The following is a 15,347-nucleotide window of genomic DNA, read 5'->3' as shown; positions in this document are numbered from 1 at the left end:
AAACTAAGATCAATACAGGTAAAGTAACATACTATATCCTAGAGAGAAGTTGAGATTATGACAGGGTTATCAGAAAAGTGCTGCTGAAATTGTATACCATAGACCCCATATGGAGTTAGGAGGGGAGTTACAGAAAAAGAGGGCTAATTGATGGACCTAGAGATGATCATACTAAGGGAAGTAAGTCAGAAAAAGGAAGACAAATACCACATGATATCACTTATATGAGGAATCTAAAATATGACACAAATGAACTCATCTACAAAACAGACTCACAGACATAGAGAACAGACTTGTGGTGGCTAAGAGGGAGGGGGGGCAGGGTAGGGATAGAGTGGGAGGTTGGGATTAGCAGATGCAAACTACGACATATAGGATGGATAAACAACAAGGTCCTACTGTAGAGCGCAGGGAAATATATTCAATATCCTGTGATAAACTGTAATGGAAAATAATATGAAAAAGAATATGTATATCTGAATCACTTTGCTGTACACCAGAAACTAACACAACATTGTAAATCAACTATACTCTAATTTAAAAAAGAGGACAAATGGATTAAAAAAGGAGAGATCATTGGCCAGAGGTTTCTGTGAAGTCAAAGAATGGCATTAATAGGAAAAATCTAGCAAGCAAGCTAAGAGAGGAAGCTGGGTTCGATAGATTATTTGGTGCCTATATAACAAGTGTGATGAGTGAATGAATGTATGGCTAAGTAGAGAAGAGGAAAAGCTATCCCAGCTGAGAAGGTGAAAGCCAAGGTGCTGTGGGGGTCATGTTGCTGGGCTTGGAAGGCATCCAAGATGGCGGGACTTGGGGTGTGGAAGAAAACAAGACCCAGGTACCAGAATGACCAGTGCCTGGAGAGCAGTGTGTGGGCAAAAGACCAGTACATGACTGGTCAGGCTGGTAGGTACCCGTGTAGCTGGCACCCCATTGCAATTTTCCCTGACCAGCGATGCTTTTAAGTGATGAGCAGGAGAAGGTGTGGCTAAATGGGGAAGTGGATCCACAGCAGGGCTCCTTGGGTTCTAAGCATTACAAAGTTTGGGGAGATCCTTCTATAGTATGTTTTCATGACTCCCTTTTGGGAACAGACGTTCTCAGAGGATCAAAGGGTTGTATGGCTGAATGTCATAAGCCCCCAAGAAGCAGCTGTGGAGAAATCTGTTTGTCTTAAAGGAAGACTTGGAGGGGGCTCTAATCCAAGTAAGTGGAAATATCAATTAGAATGTAGTGGGTGCTACTGGTGTTTCGTCCTGCTCCCTCTCTCAGGCTGCTGTGCCCATCACTGAGTTGCTGTGTTGGCTGATAACAACCCATCATTCCTCTGTTCTCCTAAGAACTTTCCTCAGCTGACAGGAGCTGCTTTGCCCAGAAATACTTGCGTGGATATAGCTCTCAGAGTTGGAGCCACAGAAATGGCCTTGCTTCAAGGTGGAAAACACGTGTTCCCTGGAGCTCCCTGTGCGATCAGGCTGAGATTAGATGAGGCTGCACCCACACCTGTACCTCTGCCTGTCTTCTTCCCTGTCTATTTCTGCTCTCCTCACTCCCTCTGAGGTTTCAACTGAAAGCACCCTCTCAGTCAATCACCTGTACAAGAGCCATCTCAGGATGTAAGAGGTAGGTCTACATCACAGAACCTGAGACAGGAAGCAGGGAGGACCACTCCACGGGGCCAATTAACTGTCCAGGGTCACTTGACTAATAAATATCAGAACTAGGATAACCATCCAACCTGGTTTGTCTGGGACTGAGGGGGTTCCCAGGACGCAAGACTCTTTGTTCTCAAACTGGAACAGTCCCAGGAAGAAAAGAGAAGTTGCTCACTCTAGTCAGAACTGAGATTCAAACCCAAGTCTGGAGAATTACCTGGTGGTCCAGCGGTTAGGACTCCACGCTTTCACTGCTGAGGGCCCGGGTTCAATCCCTAATCAGGGAACTAAAATCCCACAAGCCACACTGCGTGGCCAAAAACAAAAACAAAAACAAAAACAAAACAACAACAACAAAAAACAAACCCAAGTCTGTCACATTCTAAATGGCATCTTTCTCTAGACGATCCTCTTTCATTTACATGAGTGTTGCCTCATGTATAACCTGGGCACCTGCTAGCTCAGGCACCACCAGAAAATACATCACCACATGGTGCCCACAAAGGGATGTTTGTAGGCTCTGAGGCAGCCCCATCCCTCTCCTAGAAATTGTATTCTTAGTTGGGGTCCATGGGAGGGCTTCAGGTCATCTATAACCCCTCTCATAGGGTTGTTCTTTCTTTTCCTTTTTTTTTTCTTTTTTTCTTTTTCTTGAAAATGACTGTAGATTTCATCAATGCTCAACGTGATCCTCGACATAATTAAGGTTAAGAACCATTGTCCAAGAACACGTAGCTTTTATTTCCGGATTAAGTTGAACAGTGGGGTGCTGTACTTCTGTATCATACTTACGGTCTCAAGCAGAGCTGTTTCCCAGTTCAATGGCCAAACACCCACCTCTGCATTCACCAGAGCGTAGTGGGTAGAAGACATCTACCTCAATCCTCAGGCTGTTCTCATCCTAGTCCTGGGAGGAAATTTTCTTTTTTTATGTAAACTGAAACTTGAAAGATATTTGTCAGGGTTGGCTGAGGAGACAGGAAGAGGAGGTGGTCTCAGGGAGCGGGTATAGCAGGGACAAAGAAGCATGCTTCAGCATGTCCCTAAACAGGACACCAACCTGCTGACCAGGAGCTCTAAATGGTACTTAAACAGGATTGTGGTTATTTGTTTTAACTGAAAAAGTGCTATCTTATTATTGAAGATTCCTGGCATTAATTCTTCTGGTATGTGCTTTGATAAATATTGGGTGCATGCTCCTTGAGTGCCAGGAAATCTTCTAAGTACTTGTGCAGCTATAAACATGACAAAGTCCCTGCACCATGGAGCTTACCATCTTGGAAAGGAGAGAATTAATTTTTTTTAAGTAAACCAATACATCCGTAATAATATTCAAACAGTTATATAGTGATGAATGCTATGGAGAAAAAGAAAGCAAGCTCTGAGGCTGGAGACCAGAAGGGGCTATTTAACTAGGGTAGCCCAGGGAGACCTCTACAAAGAAAAGACTTGGATGAGGGGAGGGAGGGAGCCATGGAAATATGAAGGGGTGACTTTCCTAGCCAGCAGTGTGAAAACAAAGCAGAAAGCCCTTAAGGAAAGAGGAAGCTATAGAGTGTGTGTTTTTGTATTGTTTGTTGTATTTTTCTGAATGGGTTGAATGGGCAGTGCTATCGACCTTGTGGGTCTAAAAGAACATTTTTATTTCCTCATTCTATATATTTCCCTGGGGGTGATCACATCTACTCCCATGCTCTGAATTAGCATCTATGTGCTGATGATTTTCTAAGTTCAGATTCAGTCAAGAATTCCTTTCCAAGCTTGACTGATATCTCTAATTGCCTAAAATGTACATGGATTTCCTCAGAGACCTAAAAATCTACTTATTCAAAATAGAAGTCATCATTTCCCCCTCAAAATCTGTTTTCTTCCTTGTGTCCCCAGGCCAATGAATGGCAACAAGGCCAATCCATCAGACCAGGTCAGAAAACTAAGAGTCATCCTTGATATTTCTGCACTTTTAGATACTGTATGTTGAGTCATCCACACTTCCCAATGCTCAATTGCCTTAATGTCTCAAGTTTGTTCTCCTTTCTTCATCCCTGTTGCCTTAACCTTGGTTGGGACTATCACTACCTCCATACAGCCTGGGTTTCCTGAAGTAGCCTCCTATCACGTCTCCATGCTTTTTGGCTTGCTCCCCTCCCATGCATCCTCTCTAGTGCAGCCAGAATCCAAAATGTCTATCTGTATCTGTCATTTCCCACTTTAATATCCTCCCACTGCTGAACAAAGCTGGAGGCATCACATTTTCTGATTTCAAATTATATTACAAAGCTATAGTAATTAAAACAGCATGGTACTGGCATAAAAACAGATACATAGAACAATGGAATAGAAATAAACTCACACATATATAGTCAACTTATCTTTGACAAGGGCGTCAAGAATACACAATGAGAAAAGGATAGTCTCTTCAATAAATGGTGTTGGGAAAACTGGATACCCACATGCCAGTAAGTAAAACTGAACCTTTATCCTACACCATGCACAAAAATAACTCAAAATGGAAAAATGACTTAAACATAAGATCTGAAACCAAAAACCTCCTGGAAGAATACACAGGGGGAAAAGCTCTTTGACATTTGTCTTAGCAATGACTTTTTAGATATGACACCAAAAGCACAGGCAACAAAAGCAAAAATTAAATAAATGGGATTACATCAAACCAAAAGGCGCTGCACAGCAAAGGAAGCAATCAACAGGAGTAAAAAGGCAACGTATGAAATAGAGGAAAATATTTGGAAGCCATACATCTTATAAGGGGTTAATATCCAAAATAGATAAGGAACTCATACAATTCAATAGCAATAAAATGAAATAAAAATAAGTGTTGGCAAGGATGTGGAGCAAAGGGAACTCTGGTGCACTGTTAGTGGGAAGGTGAATCAGTACAGTCATTATGGAAAACAGCATGAAAGTTTCTAAAAAAAATTTAAAGTAGAACTACCATATGACTCAGCAATCCCAATTCTGGGTATAGGTCCAAAAGAATTGAAATCAGGATCTCAAAGAGATACCTGCAGTCCCATGTTCACTGCAGCATTATTCACAATAGCCAAGATACAGAAATAACCTAAATGCCCAGCTATGGATGAATGACTAAAGAAAATGTGGTATATACATCCAATGGACTATTACTCAGTCTTAAAAAAAAAAGTAAGGAAACCCTGTCATTTGTGACAATATGAAAGGATGTGGAGAATATAATGCTAAGCAATATAGGCCAGACACAGAAATTCAAATTTTGTATGATCTCACTTAAATGTGAAATCAAAGAGAGTCAAACTCTTCAAATATTGTATGATCTCACTTAAATGTGAAACCAAAGAGAGTCAAACTCATAGAAGCAGAGAGTAGAAGAGTGGTTACCAGAGGCTGGGGGAGGGGCAAACAGGGACACAAGGGGTCAAAGGGTACAAAGTTTCAGTCCTGCAAGATGAGAAAGTTCTGAAGAGCTACTGCGTAGAATGGTGACTATAGGTAACGGTACTGTATTGCATACTTGAGATTTGCTAAGAGGGTAGGTCCTAAGTGTTCTCATCATGTCTGAGTTTAGTTTTACCAAGATCTCTCGAGCTGCCCTGCGTCAAGAAGCAGAGATGAGGCAGGGTTGTCCATTCAGAGCCTAGTGTGCTAGTTCAGGTAGATGAAGGCGCTGAAACCAGAGTGGGGTCAAGCGGGAAAGAAACCCCTGAGTGTCACCCATGACCCCTTCCTCCTCTTAACCTACACCCACAGTCAAAAGTCCCTAGAGTGTTCCACTGATATTTTTCTGATAAAGGATGCAGTTTGTTCATTTATCTGACACTTCTCCATCTCTCCCACCTTAGGATTCCTTCTGTTACTATTTCCTGTCCATCACTTCTCTTCATCTCAACTCTCCTTCTTGAATTCAAGACTCGTATCTGAAAAGTCTCCTAAGAGGCCATCATATTTAGTGCTTGATCCATCTTCTCAAATCCAACCTCTATTCTGAAGCGAGGGACAGTGTTCTGCCCAACTCTAAACCTTTCCATGGTTCCCAAGACCTTCAGGTTAGAGGACAAGCTACTTAGTCTGCCTCAAAAGACTTTCAAAGATGTGGCCCCTATTTATCTCCCCAGCCTCAAGAGACGCCACTTCACTTTTTGTGTTCCAGCCCTGCCCATTCACGGCCCTTCTTTGTTACCTCCTGAGTCCAGGGCTTTTGCATGTTACTTCCTCCAGCTAAGTCCCCTTCCCTCCACTTGCAAATTCCTGCAGATTTCTTTCAGGCCCTCTCTCTTTTCTGTGAAGCCTTCCTTGACAGCCCCTCCTAGGAAATGTATCAAACGTCTCTTCTCTTTGCTCTCCAGAACCCTGCCTTGCCTGATTCATTCTTCTGTTTCCATGCCTGATCCCTCTACTACAGGGGGCAGGTCTTTGCCTTGTTCACAGTTGAATCCCCTGCCCCGGTGTGAAGAGTGACACATGGCAGGCTACGGATTCAGATTTCCAGTCCTGGGCACACACGGTGTTTCTCCATCCACACCAGAGGTGGACGGCCACGGGAAAGAGCCCTGGTCCACAGAGCTAATTTCCTCTGTGATGCTAAAACCTCCCTCAGGAATTGCTCCTGAGATCAGTGTGCAGCCGTCTAGAAATGATTCATGTTTGAACAGAAACATTTAACGTTGCTGAGCACCCAGAGTCTGGGAAGCTCGGTGAATATTAGAGATATCCGTGAATCCCCTCCAGCTCTTGCAGGTAAGACAGGGTTTCTTCCATACAGTTTCTTGTATTTTGAATGAAAGAGATCTTCCAGGATGGACAGAGCAGCAGAACATCTTGCCTGAGGTCAGACAAGAAGTGGGGTGAGATAAGGAGAGATAGCAGGCTGTATTCAACACCTGCCTAAGTCCCAGGGTCATCTTGGGGACTCTAGCCTTCTAGACTGGGGACAATTCTAAAAGAGGAGAAATATGGTGGGGAGGATATGGGTATATAGTGCATTGAAATGTAACGTTTAGACAAGTGATGAGTTTTGACCAAAAGGACAACCTGTAAGGCCACAGAGGTAACCTTGGCGAGGAGAAACGTTAATTAGGAGATGGAAGCACTGAAAACAGAGCGAGGTGGAGCCACTGAAATCACCCAGACAGTTTACTGATGAAGAAACTGAGACCCATAAAGGTGAGGAGGCCAGGTCAATAGTCCTGTTGAGCCGTTAGGTTCAGAGTTGGAGTGAGGACTCAGCCCCAGAATCTAAACCTTGAGCTTATTCTACTTTTTCCTGGTATCTCACGTAGAAAGAGGGCTCTCGGAAGCTACCACTATCTTCTTATTAGTAATTTCTCTCTCTCTCTCTCTCTCTTCCTCCCTCCTTCCCTCCCCCTCCCTCCCTTCCTCAAAAAGGTAAGTGAAATAGAGGGATAAAGAGAAACAATGCATTTTGGGACATTTCCCAAAAAAGCTGGAAACTTCTATTATGGGCAATTATATCTGTCATTTGGAAATTACAGATATAATGTATTATGTGTTGGGCATGACACTTTTCTTAACATATGTCTTCCCAACTCATCTTGAAAGGTAGCTGTCATTATAATGGTTCGCAAAGAAGGCAAATGGCTGAGGGGGCAAGATGATGCACTGAAGGACACACAGAGCTTATAAGTGCAGGGGCCAGTATTACCAGCGCATCTTGTCTGATGCTGTGTAATTAGACGTAGAGATTTTGCTCATTTTCCAGGACAAAGAAAAAATGGAAAGAAATCATGTATTGGGTAGGGTAATTTACAGTTTATGAATTGCTTTTACTGCACAGTTTTCCATTCACTCCAAGCACTTGGCATCTCTGTGAGATGGGGATCACCATCCACATTTAACAAATGAGAAAACTGAGGCACAGGAAGACCAAGGGTCCTAGTCCTAGGTCCTCTTAGAACCAGGATTTCTCAATCCAGTCTACGTGCTTTTCCAGTACACTGGAGCTGAAATCAAGGGGAAAAATGGAAGGGAGAGAAATACATTTTCAGTTTAAAATACTCCATCAGATGTTTCCAGCAAATGTTATACGAAGGCCATTCAACACCAGATTACCATAATTCTAAAGTACCCACTTGAAAACAAATGAGCATTTTTTTTTTTGCGGTACGCGGGCCTCTCACTGCTGTGGCCTCTCCCGTTGCGGAGCACAGGCTCCGGACGCGCAGGCTCAGCGGCCATGGCTCACGGGCCCAGCCTCTCCGTGGCATGTGGGATCTTCCCGGACTGGGGCACGAACCCGTGTCCCCTGCATTGGCAGGCGGACTCTCAACCACTGTGCCACCAGGGAAGCCCCCAAATGAGCATTTTTAAGGCAAAATATGTGTTTTTGTTCTCCTTCTCTCTGCTTCAGTGGGTTGACCCTAAATAACGCACAAGCACCCAGCAAGCAGCCTTCAGGCTTCCTGCACAGGCTGAGATGGGGGAAGGCAGCTCGGCCAGCCTTTGTGCGGACCTCTTCCAGTGCTGGTGGTTATGCTGCAGGTAAGGCTTGGGTACACACTCGACAACCACCCATCACGGCAATCACTATGCCAGGGGCAGGGGCCACAATCACGGTAGAATAAAACCAAGTTCCTGTCCTCAGGAAGCATGAAATCTAGAGAGGGGGCAGCACGTATGCGAGCGAAGACAACATGACCCAGCACAAACCGTCATGGAGCAGGTCCAAAGTGCTGTGGGAGTACAGGGGAGAGCCCAGGAAGGCTTCCCGTAGGAAGGGGCATTTGAATTGGGTCAGGAAGGGAAAAAGGAAGTGAGAAATGAAATGGTCATTCTAGGCAGAGGCCAGCATGAGCAACATCGGGGGTAGAAAAGAGCAGGGAATAGTATAAGACAGTCCAGCCATTCCATCAAGCTATAAGCCTTCGGTCAAACTGGGCAAAACTTTGGTAAACATTTGGAATTACAGAGCACAGTTGGATGAAGGTGAATTTTGCCCCAAGGAGCTCACAATGTGTCTGATGTATCCATTTAACCAACATTTAAATGAGTGCCCTCTATGTGCAAGTCCCTTTTTACGCCTTAAAACGCTTAGTCCAGCTCCACGGTGAGCAGACCTCAGTGTTCCCAAACTAGATAAATACCGCATTTGATGTCAAAGCCCTTGACCTTCAACATCTGTAAGCAAGGATGACATGCTGTGTTTCCTCCGATAAAGCCCTCTTTACATTTCCCTGAGTGTGTCTTGGACCAGACTACAGCATTTCAGCTATGAGTCACTGACCAATGTTTCTACTCCCTTTTCATAGCTGAGGCCCATTGAATGATTTGCTGATCTGAGGAAGGGGTTTTCTTTAGAAAATGATGATAATTCCTTTTATTTGCACTAGACATTAGGTTTTGAAAAGTCCCTTCCCATCCATCCTCCCCGTGATGCCCTGGCAAGCTGCAAGAATTGTTAGCATCCCATTCTACAGATGAGAGAAGGGAGTCTCCGAGAGGTGGGGGAACTCAAGGTCACACAGCAAGCGTACGAAGGAATCAGAGCTCACATCCGTGTTTGACTCCCAAATCATGACCTCCTTTCTCTACCCCTTACCATCTGCCTGGGATACAATAATATCATCCTCATTACGACACAAATCCCAAATGAAATGCTGGTCAAATCACATCCCCTCAGGCAACACCACTACAGCATAAATTAAAAACTCAATTAAAGAACATGGCCTCTTAACTAGGACTTATCACTGTCCCCTGAGGCCAGAGTATAAAGAGAGGGCCTATAAAAGTCAATGGCTGCCCATCTCGGAGATTACTCAGAGACCCACTTACCCATAGGCAAGAGACTTTAGACCCAAATTATTCACCTAACTTTATCTCCCTCCTGTACAGTCTTCTGGAGCCCTGGCCCCTGCCGAGCTGGGTTTGGAATCATGCCCAAACCTTCGCCCCTCTCTCTGGCCTGTAGATGAGGTTAACAGTCCATCTCTCTGTGGGAACAGCACTGGGGCCTCTCAGCTCTGACACTTCCCTTGACATCAGGAACCTCAGAACCTGATGGAAAAACAACGCCTCCCTAGTTCAAAAAGAGAACTGAAGCGGAATTCTCTGGCTGTTTGAAAGCGGGATAGTTTGCCAATGGCTGGCATCCCCTTTGGCCAAGGGGACAAAGAGTGTTGTTATAATCCATGAAAGTTTTGTTTTGCTGACAATAGTTGGGGGGTGGCTAGAAGTAAGTTAAGGAAATAAAGAGGGGGGACTTGGGGCTCTTAGTTTATAATTTGATGTCTATTCTCACTCCACCCCTTAGAGCCAAAGGCAAGAATGTGATAAACTTGAGGGATACCCCTGGGTCCAAAAATGGTGATAGTTACTACTCCCCTTATCTAAATATCCCTTCCAGTTGCTGGGTTTAAAGTTGACTTTACAAAGCAAGACATGTTGTGTGCTCTGGTCCCTTTCCATGTCAAATGTCCCCCACCCTTGTCCCCAGCCAAGCCACAGGGTCAGCCTGGACCACAGAGAATCGCTACCACTGCCCCATTTCATGCCAACATGATCTTCTCCCCAGCCTGTGCTGGGTCAAGGGCTCAGAGAACCTGCCTGCAGAAGAGTCTGGATGTGCCCTCTCAGCCTCCATCTGGGACTTCTGCAGGGACCCAGAATTAACCCAGCGTCTCCCCACCAATCACACCGGATTTCCCTTCTTGCCCTCTCAAGACGCGCCCAGATGTGCCTTGAGACTAGAGGACAGAGAGACTGGGGGAGACAGAAGGAGATAAACCACATTTCGCGGCAGAATCCCTGTTAAGTAATAGAAAGCCATCCAACTAGCAACCACGCTTCCAGAAACGTCACTGCCACAGACGAGAGAGTTTTGCAGCTGCCGACCCCGGAGTGCTCTCACCTACCTGTCTCCCACTGCAGAGCTCCCCTCTCTCTCCTCCTGGGCCACTGCTCCTGGGTCCCTCACTCTGCTCTTTTTTGCCTTCTCCAGCCGCCAACACTTGCAGCGGCAGCGGGTGGACCGCGGAGTCCGGGCACCTGCGAGCTGGGTCTCAGGTCCCCGCAGCAAGGCTGCCTGGAGGAGGAGCGAGAGGATGCTGCCCGCGCCGCCGCCGCCGCCGCGGTGGTGCTGATGAGGTTGCTATGGTTATGGAACTCCGCAGCTGCCCCCTCTCGGCGCAACAGCTGCCCGGCCGCGGCCTCCTCTGGGCAGCCCCAGTGAAGCGGCCCGGGTGGCAAGGCTGTCAACACGGTGAAAGGGACTCACCGCCACCCCTGAAAAAGGGAAAAGACCGAGGGCCTGCGCACGCGCCTCTCACTCAGCTCGCGCCCGCTCGCTCTGCTCACCTCCGCGCCCTTGCTCCTCTCCTTCCCTCGCCGGGACGCGGCCAGACCCCGGCGCACGGCGCGCAGCGCGCCCTCGCGGCCTGGAGAGCCCTTCCTACCGCCGCCGGCTGGCCCGGCTCCCCGCATCAGCTCTGCGCAGCGCCCTGAGGCTGCGCGTCCGGCTGGGAGGCGCGGCGCCCGCTTCCCCAGCCTCAGCCCTCCCCGCGGCGAGTCTGCGACGGGAGCCCGGGGGCCGGGCAGCCTGCCCGGGAGCCAAACCCCGCCCGCTCGCCCGCCCGGCCTGCGGGGGCGCAACCAGCCCGACCCGACGCCCACCGGCCCTCTCCAGCCAGTCCTGGCCGCGAGCATGCTCAGTCTCCGCGTCGGAGGTGCCCTACCGAATTGGAAGACGGGGATGCAGGAGAAATAAAAAGGTCCTCTGCAGACCTTACCCCCAGGGAGGGGGGGCAGATGCCCGGGGATGAGGGGGGTCGGCGGCGGTAAACTTTGAAGAGGGACCCAGAGGCAACACAGTAGATGCCTGAGAAAGGGTTAATGCCCTAAGCAATCAATATCTTCAGTATGGTCAGCAGTGGCTGTCAACGAACGGACTGACGCATCATTTGCTAGTCACCTACTTCATGCTGGACATTGAGGGTCCAGAGATGTCTAAGATTCGGTCCATGGAAGAGGGGAGAAGATTGTGGCGGGTTAAACCGACCCCCATCTACTGAGCATCCTTCACCAGGCACTGCACATGGAGAGGTCTCTAATTCTCCCCACCGCTATGTTAGGGAGGGCCCCTGGTACTCATGATGAAGTTGAGAGCCTCAGAGACAAAAGCCAAAACTGAGACTTCGGAGACCAGTGCTCCCTCTGCTACACTGGGCTGCACTAACTCACGGTCCAAGAAGAGATGTGGATTGTAAGCCAGCAATTACAACCGGGGTGACTAGCATCTAACTAGTTAGGGAGGGTGGGAGGGGAGGCAATCAGGGAAAGGCATCCGAAAGAAGGGACAAGAAGAGGCAAAGGGAGGGGAGGAGCAGGGGTTAGAATGTTCCTTGCAGAATGAGAAGACCAAGGATGCAAAGGCCTGGAGGCAAGACAGCCAGGACTGGGTTTTGATCCCCACTAGGGATCCAGTAGAGCTGAAACTGAGTGTGCCAGGACAGGGGAAGCAAGTAATGAGGTTAGAACAGCAGGAGCTGCACATCGAGGGCCTTGGAACCCAAGAGAGGGGGTTGGAAATCGACCCTAAGGACAAGAGGGAGCCACTGCAGGAAATTCAGCAGGGGAAAGGCTGGGTCATCGTCTGGGGACATTCTCTGTTGTCAGAGGGTATGTGGTGGGGTAAGCTGGGTACTGAGGCTACAAGAAGGAGCATCACGAGTTGCCTGTTGCTGCAGCCCGGCCAGGGCGGAGGAAGGATGCATTCTTCTGTCCTCCCCACAGCGCCCAGCCAAGCCCTGGACAATGCACGTTCTCAATGTCTGCTGAATGGCAAATACATGAATGTTTAGTTCTCCACAGGGAAAAGGGGTACCTGTCTTTCACAATTCTGGTTCTTAAAATGTGGTTAAAATCACATGACATCCTCTTGCTACGAACATTCCATTTTTATGCAGTCTTATTTGTGAAAGGCAGTGCAAGTCCCCACTATTTCCTCTGAGTCCCCAGCAGTGAAGACGTCCCAGTAGCACAGGGTTTTCTTGTACTGGGATGTGTCTCCATTGCCCTGATAGAAGATCCCCAGAATATACTGTGAAGTGAAAGAGCAAAGTGCAGAATAGTGTTCATAATAACTCTTGTGAAGAAGAGAGGAGACCCAAGGGTATATTTGTATTTGCTTATATTGGCATAAAATATACTGGAAGGCTATGTAAGAAACTTGTAGAAGTGGATATTCGCTATGGGGGTGGGGGTGGGTGGAGAACTGGGGGACAAAGGCTGAGTGGCAGTGAGACTTTCAATGCACTTTTATAAAACTTTTTGATTTTTGAATCAAAAATAAATTACATACACCTGTATGTGTGTATATATATATATATTATATATAATATATATGCACATGATCTATATAATGTACTACCATCTGTGACTAAATCTTCATGAACCTTGAGATAACCTTTCATGCAAGATACAAGTCCAAATGAATGTGCCCCAAGACCTACTCTTCCCACCCACCCCCAATTCCCTATGTGGCAAAATAGCATTATGACTTATTACTGTGAAGTGTTCCTCCTCAATCCCTGCTCTGCTCATGGATTGGATATAAGGAGAGAAGAGGAAGCACAGACATAGGAGCTGAGGCCTCCGGGAGGCCAGCAGTAGAGAGCTGTGTGGACGTGACCCATGTGTCAGGACCCAGGGGTCTCCCCCTAGACAACAATCACTGGTCCCTGGTGGCCAACATGGCACCCCAAAATCAGGCAGCTGGAGTGATGCTCTCTGGGCCCAGAGGTTCCCTCACCCAATGCCCTCCTGTGGACAGGCACTGGGTGCCCCACTCCAAACTGGTGCATTCTCAGCCCCACTGGGTGAAGCTCTGAACAGCCAGGGGACTGCAGGAGATCTGCAAGGAAAGCCCTGACCACTGTCCAGGGTGGGCTTAGGTGGAACCGACTGAAAAGCAGAAATAATCCTCCACTGTTATCCCCCCAGCCAGAGAATGACCCACCATCCATCAAATCACACAGACCTAACATCATCCTGGGCTCCTGGGCTCCCTGCCCTCCTCCTCTCTACCCCCCTCATCCCACACACATCTACTTAAATACTAATGTTGGTCAATTCCACCAGGTAAACAGCTCTCCAAGTTGTCAATAGCAGGGGCTCCCCAGGAGATTATTTTTTAAGTCCTTCAGCAAGAGGCTGTGAGTGATGGTGTCTAGAGAAATGGGTGTAATCTTAGCTTTATGTTTTGAGGTGATCCGCTCCAGATAGGACAGGAGGATATTGATTTTGGGACAGAGGTAGAGCCTGATCCAGCCCCAGCTGGAAGGTGACACCCTACGTGGAAGAGCTGAGAGATACAGCTAAGCGTGGGGTGCTCCTGGCTGAGTTTGGCTCTACCCTGTGGCCCTGTGAGGAAGGTCGTCCTTCCTCACAGGGCCACAGGGGCTCGAGCCCCTTCAGAATGAGCAAAGAATCACAGCCGAGTGGACTGGCATTTTCTCACTTTCTTGCAGAAAGCAGGTTTTCAATGGTGACATCCTGTGGCATGAAGAAGCAACTGTCTTTCCATTGCCTGTTGGTCATCTCTATGTCCTCCTTGGAAAAGGAAGATCTTCTGTCGTTCAAACCTTCTGTGCATTTTTTTAATCCAGTTTTTAAAATTATTATTATTGAGTTGTATGAGCTGTTCATATATTCTGAATATTAACCCCTTATCAGTCATATCATTTGCAAATATTTTCTCCCATTCAGTAGGTTGTGTTCATTTGGATAACAGTTTCCTTTGAGAAATGCAAATAAAGACCACCTAGAGGGGTGGGATAGGGAGGGTGGGAGGGAGGGAGACGCAAGAGGGAAGAGATATGGGAACATATGTCTATGTATAACTGATTCACTGTTATAAAGCAGAAACGAACACACCATTGTAAAGCAATTATACTCCAATAAAGATGTTAAAAAAAAACTACAATAAGGTATCACCTCACACCAGTCAGAATGGCCATCATCAAAAAATCTACAAACAATAAATGCTGGAGAGGGTGTGGAGAAAAAGGAACCCTTGTGCACTGTCGGTGGGAATGTAGATTGGTGTAGCCACTATAGAAAACAGTATGGAGGTTCCTCAAAAAACTAAAAATAGAACTACCATGTGACCCAGCAGTTCCACTCCTGGGTATGTATCCAGACAAAAACGAAAACACTAATTTGAAAAGATACACGCACTGCAATGTTCATAGCAGCATTATTTACAATAGCCAAGACATGGAAGCAACCTGCGTCCATCAACAGATGGATAAGTGAGATGTGGTACACACACACACACACACACACACACACTGAATACTACTCAGCCATAACCAAGAATGAAATTCTGCTATTTTCAACACCATGGATGGACCTAGAGAGTATTATGCTAAGTGAGATCAGGCAGATAGAGAAAGACAAATACTGTATGTTATCACTTGTATGTGGAATCTAAAAAATAAAACGAGGGCTTCCCTGGTGGCGCAAGTGGTTGAGAGTCCGCCTGCCGATGCAGGGGACACGGGTTCGTGCCCCAGTCTGGGAGGATCCCACATGCCGCGGAGCGGCTGCGCCCGTGAGCCATGGCCGCTGAGCCTGCGCGTCCGGAGCCTGTGCGCCGCAACGGGAGAGGCCACAACAGTGAGAAGCCCGCGTACCGCAAAAAAAATAAATAAATAAAAGTAAATAAATAAATAAAAATAAAAATAA

The sequence above is a fragment of the Mesoplodon mirus genome (assembly GCF_964341445.2).
Source record: "Mesoplodon mirus genome assembly, chromosome: 16".
In the NCBI taxonomy this organism is placed as follows: Eukaryota; Metazoa; Chordata; class Mammalia; order Artiodactyla; family Ziphiidae; genus Mesoplodon; species Mesoplodon mirus.
This window is presented reverse-complemented; position numbering follows the sequence as displayed.